The sequence below is a fragment of the Callospermophilus lateralis genome, chromosome 5 (assembly GCF_048772815.1).
Source record: "Callospermophilus lateralis isolate mCalLat2 chromosome 5, mCalLat2.hap1, whole genome shotgun sequence".
Classification (NCBI taxonomy): domain Eukaryota; kingdom Metazoa; phylum Chordata; class Mammalia; order Rodentia; family Sciuridae; genus Callospermophilus; species Callospermophilus lateralis.
In genome coordinates, this window is record NC_135309.1 from 110,673,655 (window position 1) to 110,680,180 (window position 6,526).

A 6,526-nucleotide genomic window follows, 5' to 3' on the forward strand; every position below is an offset into this window, starting at 1 on the left:
ATACCACTGCACACATGTTCCCAATGCTGGGGTCAGTGAGTGATGTCATGTTTGCAGCTTGAGATCAGCCAGGGTGGGAATATTTACACTAGAAAAACTGACAATGCTACAAATCAAACTCCTCTTATACTCTCACCCTTCTAGATGTTGTTAAATGTTTGCATACCACAGTCGAAAGCCCTAAAGAATAGTTGACTTCCCTCCAGAGACCCAGGCCACAAGGGTTTGTGGGTCAGCATTGCCCATAAATGAGCAGGGGGAAGGAAAGACTTAGTTAACAAGCTCAACGTCATGTCAGTACATAAAGGATTGTTGTTTTTTTTTTTTTTTTTTTTTTTTTCTGCATCTGTATTGGTTGACTCTGATTAGGACCCATAGCGCAGAGGATTCACTGCTTTCTTTAGGTATTATTCCTTTGGGGAGAATGTACAGTAAATTAGCTATTTTATGCTGTGCAAATAAGAACAAACTAGTTTAAAATCACAAAATATCTCCCCTCTGACGCCCAAGTAGTCATCCAAGAAGGAGACCCCTTCCTTGGCTTTGACATTCACCAGGCCTGCCTAGGTGAAACTTGATGGACTGGCTTAATTTCAATTCCACTGTGGTTGTTACAAATATTTATTGCAAAGAATCTATGTCCTAAGTCAGTTAAAAGAAAAAAAAGAAAGTTCTTTCTTGATAGTTACTTTCCAAAATGTGGTATGTATCCTCTCCCTGACCCAGGAACACATTGAACAGACCATATGTCCTTTGTTAATGTCTAGCTGTCAAACATGAAATCCTAGGAGAGTTTCTTTCAGGTGCACTTCCCTTTTGGACTTGTGCTAAACCGACAATCCACTCTCTTTAGCAATGAGATCTTGGCAATGGTCCTGTCCTTGGTTTTGGTGTATGGATTTTTTTGTTGTGTGTTCTTTTCTATTTTGAAAGTTCTGTAAGTGCCCCTGCTATCTGTGTTCCAGTTACTCCTATTGTACTGTATATATGTGCTGCATGTGTGAATCCCAGTAAATTCTATTTTCAGGTTTCTGGAGTTTTCATCTTAAGTACAGCTGAAACTGCTGTGAACTCATCATTCTGGTATGCTCCTCTGTGTCTGATTTCTGATTGCCAAAATGTTGAAACAAGTGTGTTTTCACAAATATCCTGAGACAGCCATGCGTATCCTTGTGAAAGGGCATGCTCCATGTGGGATGGCTTGTGTAAAGCATAAATCTATCAAGTGTGAACGTGTGTATACATTTATATGCCAGATAATTAACATTCACATAACAGCTGCAAAGATATTTAATGTACATCAGATTAATAAAAGAGCATTTTTTGCTCCATTATATTCAAAATAAAGATTGCCGTGTGACTGATTTCCCTTCTAACCACGAATTGACCCTTGAAAACTAAGCACCTTTTTTTATGTCCCGGGGTACAGAGAAAACCCCATCTTCAGATGTAGGCTAGTTTGAATCACTTCTGTGGGCTGGTGTCGTGGGTACTGATGTGTTGTTGATTTTACAGGAACACTTTCCAATGTTAGCTAGGACCACTGGGAGCAAAATATTTGTGGGGGAGTTTGTGTCAAAGCAGATGCTTATGTTCTTTTGCCCTAAAGCAAAAATAGCAAACAGATTTCTATCTCACATTTTAACTCCAATTAATTGGTAGTGACTGTTTAGAACATTGGTTTGAGAAGAACAATGAGGAAAGATGCTATATTTGATGACATTCATATTGGAGGCAGAAACACAGACTTCAATGCCACATATTTGTTATTCCCCAAAGAACACTTTTGACTGCATATAACTGAAGATCCAAGTATCTTTACTAGCAATGGGGGTAGAATAATTCCACGGTGACAATATGGGTTGTGACAATATGGGTTGGCAACACCATTGCAGGGCCAGGTTCCTTCTCTCTTTTAGATCAGCCATCCTCAACATACTAGCTTTTGTTTCCTTGGGTCTTGAGACGGTGGCAACAACTCTAAGCATCATATCTAAGGATCAGAAGTAGAATTATCCCCTCTTCATGACCCTTTGTAAGATCCAGGAGAACATTGTCTGAGTCCTCCATCAGACTTCCCCCTATCTATTACAGGATGAATTTGCATCATTTGTCTACTCCCAAACCAATCACAAACAAAAGGATCATAATTACCATATGGCCTAGACTAGGTTAATATTCACCCTCCTTATAGAGTTTGGGAGAAGCTCATCTTCCCTGAAGCAAGTGGCTATGACTGCCTGAGTAAAATTGAGGTTTTGTGAGCAAGCAAGAAAGAAGGTAGGCAAGCACTGACCATGAGCACTAGAACCATGCTATCTAATGCAGTAGCCACATGTAGCTGTTGATATTTAAGTTTAAAATAGTTTAAATGAAGTCAAGAACTCAATTCCTTAGTCATATTTGACCCCATTTTAGGCACTAAATTGCTACATGTGACTCATGGCTGTCATATTGGACAGTGCAGATACAGAACATTCCATTGTCATTGGAAAGTCTATCACTTCTTTCAGGTTCTCTTCCCCAGACTAGGTCATCTCTTGTAGCTGAAGCAACTGTTTTCCTTTACTAATCCTGAACCCCATCACCCCATGTAGTTCTTTACATTTCTCTACCTACCACCCTTCCAGATCTAGAAACACTATACCATATGTTTAAAAGCTACTGTCAGCCAGTGTGCACAGGCCCTGGGTTTGATCCAATACTAAGAAGAATAAAAAAGTTACTGGGCTCTCACTTTCCTTTCTTTCCTGGTTTATAATGAAAATCTTGCGTGAAGGGAGAGAGAAATTCCCAACAGGCTAGAAATCCGAGCAGCATCAAGGATGTTGGCAAGCATAGGAACTCATCAGAGGGTTCTGGGATGCAGATGAGTGGGGCCAGCATCAATGTGAGTTCTGAGGAAAGTATCCATTGGCTCCTTCTGGCTCAGCAGCTACAAAATCTCCAATGTGCAATTCCTGGCAAGCAGTGTGCTACAACAAGGTAATGTAGTCTTGAAAGTGTATCTTTCCTCTTTACTGATGTCTGGTGCAAAGACGTTGTTCTTATTGTTTGTACTAGTCTGCCATAACCCATTACCACAGACTGAATGACTGGAACAACCAAAGTCGGAGATCTACATATCAGGTACTTTTTCCTTGGCTTGTCAATGGCCATTTTCTCCACGTGTCCTCACAATGTTTTCACTCTGTACATGTCTGGGTCCTGAATCACCTCTTATAAGAACATGAGTTATACTGGACCAGGATTTGTCCATGTGTCCACATTGTAACATTACTTCTTTAAAAACCTTCGAGAGAACACAATCACATTATGAAATCCTGGGGGTTAGGACTTCAGTTTAAGAATTCAGGGAGAACACAATTCAGTCTATAACATTATCCCAAATGCAATTTATCTTATTGGGTATATATACCATGTTAGAATTTTCTGTGTGTATATGTGTATAGAATATGATCGGATGTACCTGTGGCCCCATGGGAGGGTAGCATGGGCTGTGTGTATATATACCCACACTTGTACCTGGTGTTCATCCAGAGCGGGGAGATAAAGAGATTGAGGAATAACCTTTGGACCCTGCAGAGCCAGAGCAGGCTGGTCAGGCTATAAGACCCTGTCTGCCGCTGTTTACCTCCACATGGCTCCTTACTCTTCAGAATCCCAAAAGAAAACTTGCTCTCTCTGCACAATAATAATCTATTGTCCTGGAGTCAGTGGGGGCATTCCTCTCCCTCCACCACAGCATAACAGTCTCAGCCTCCAGACCTCAGGACAGTGACCAGCTTGAGCCCTGATGGCTGGGAGAAGAAACTAAGAGGAGCAGCATTCCTGGAGCTTGGGTAAAACCTTGTCGCCTGCTGCTATTGCAATCTTTTGTTCAATGGGAAGAACAAATGCGTTGTCATCTCCTGTAGTTTGCAGTTCAGACACCAGGTGGAGAAGTGAAACCCGCAAAAGGAGACAAGTTCTTGAAGGAAAGCCAGGCTCCAATCCTGCAGCCTGGGAACTTTCTGGGGTCAAAAGGAAAGAGGATGGGTGGTCCGGGATCAGGGAGGACAAGCAGATTCCAACTCTGACTCCAACACACCACGTGCATCTGCAGCCACCTGCCTTCAGTCAGATTTCCTCATCTTCCACTCAAAAGCCAATGGGACAGCAGCTCACTCCCTCACACCTCCCAACTGCACTCTCACCCATAAGATGACATCAAAACTGCCTTTTGAACTGAGATTTCCAAGGAAGTCTCATAAGCAAATTCAAACTTGGCACTGTAAGGAAAGCTACTATACATTACAAAGCGCTGAGTGATTAACAAGTTATCCCCACTTCTCTTTTGGTCTTTGAAAACACTGGACATCATCCCACTGCAGGCTGCTGGTCACCCTCTCTCTGGGAGCTTTGCTGGACTGTAATTCCCCCTTCAGAGAACACCTGCAGAGCTTTCCAAAGTTCAGGCTTTTTTTTTTTTTTTTTTTTTTTTTTGGGTACCGCTGATTGAATTCAAGGGCACTCAACCACTGAGCCACATCCCTAACCCTAATTTTTAATTTTTTTTTTTTTAGTTTTTGATAGACCTTTATTTATTTTATATGGTGCTGAGAATCAAACCCAGTACCTCACACATGCCAGGCAAGTGGGCTACCGCTGAGCCCCAGCCCCAGCCCTAACCCTATTTTGTATTTTATTTAGAGACAGAGTCTCACTGAGTTGCTCAGGACCTCACCATTACTAAGTAAACTTAGTAATGAGTTCTTTGAACTCATATTCCTCCTGCCTCAGTCTCCCAAGCTTCTGGGATTACAGGCGTGAGCCACAGCACCCAGCCTAGGTTCCGGCTTTTGTGAACCTTAAAGCCTCACTTCTCTGTCCACACTGAGGACTGTGTCAAAGGTGGATGCAGAGTACTGCTGTTGCTAGAAGCATGAGCTTGAGCAGTATCAGTTCCAGGTTTTGGGGAGGGGGAAGATCCATTTTAGGAAAAAAATGATACAAGAGTTGGAGGGTATAGTTCAGTGGTAGAGTGATTGCCTAGGATCCATAAAGCCCTGGGTTCAACCCCCAGCACTACAAATAAAAAGGAAAGAGAAAAGAAAGAAAGAAAAAGAAAAATACACAAAACAAAACCCACAAAATTAACTGCAATGTAGCTATTTATAATGCAGAAAGAGGCCCCCAAAATTTACAAATTTTATAAAGCTGATTAAATGTCACAAACTATAACAAAATCCAGAAAAATGACATAATATTTTTATTAATTAACTGCCTGTTGTGCCTTTATAGTTATTTTCCTATATTTTTGGCTCAATATTCTTTGATTGCCTTTCCATGGGACAACATTTTTTTTTATTTTTGTCTATAGTGAGAATATAAAGATAAAAAGTAATTTTGATTAATAAGAGTTTAAGTTTTCTTGTTCCTCCTCCATCTTCTGTGCTAAAGATGTGGGTCACATTCACTTTTTGCAGTCCAGGCTCTGGCTGTGTCCATTGAGTCAGGGATGCAGGTAAGTGGGCTGTGGCAGCAGAATTCTCCTGCATACCACTCCTCCAGTGGGATGGTAGCAACAACTTAACAATCACAAAAGACACCATGAGCCACACAAACACATCCCACTAAATCCTAACTGAATAATATACATCCAACTTCAATTACTCTTAGCCAATCCCCAAAATACCCACCTCAAACAAACCCTGGAACAATTTTGAGGAAGGGAAGGCAGAGTAGAAACAAACAGGAGTTTGAACTGACTATTGAAAAATCTAAAACTTTGCAGTTTTCCTAATTGTGCAATTTTTTTCAAAAGCATACGACCATGTGAATATATTGCTAGGCCCCTCCCAACACCTTGGAAGGAACCTGTGCAAATGGGGCGCTCAGAGGCTTAAACTTCCTTAGCTTCAAGTAAACATATGCTCTGGGTTTTGCTGTCAGACAAATGTGGGGTTGAATCCTGACCCTGGTACTTGGCAGCTATGTGGGCAGGAGGAAGTGAAAATTAGTCTTTCTGCACATTTATTTTTGCAGCTCTGCATTAGAAATGATGATAGTGTATACTTCACTGGGGTTTTTAAGGATTAAAAAATGTATATAAAAGGTTTAGCAAAGTGCCTGGTACACAAGTTCTCAGTAAATGGTAGCCACTATGATTAGCAACACTGGCTCAAGTCTCCTCCTGGAGGAAGGTCAGTATCACTTTTTGCTATGAGTATTTGAAATGCAGTGCTCATTGGAGTTAAATCCCCTTGGAGTTCTCAAATGGGGTGGTGGGAATGGAGTGGGGTCCTGGCATGGTTAAATTCTCACAAGACTTCTTGCAGAACCAGATAACTTCTAGTTTCTATTGTTGTAGGCATGAATGGCAGGTTCCTGGACCTGTGGTGACCCTGGCAGCAACTCCAAGTCACTTACCCACATCCTCCAAAACTTACTGTGGTCATGCTTCCCACTAAAGCAGTCTTCAAGTGTCTCACCTGAGTGTCCAGGTGCCCAACTCCACGAGAGGTCCTCTGGCAGCCAGGAAGAA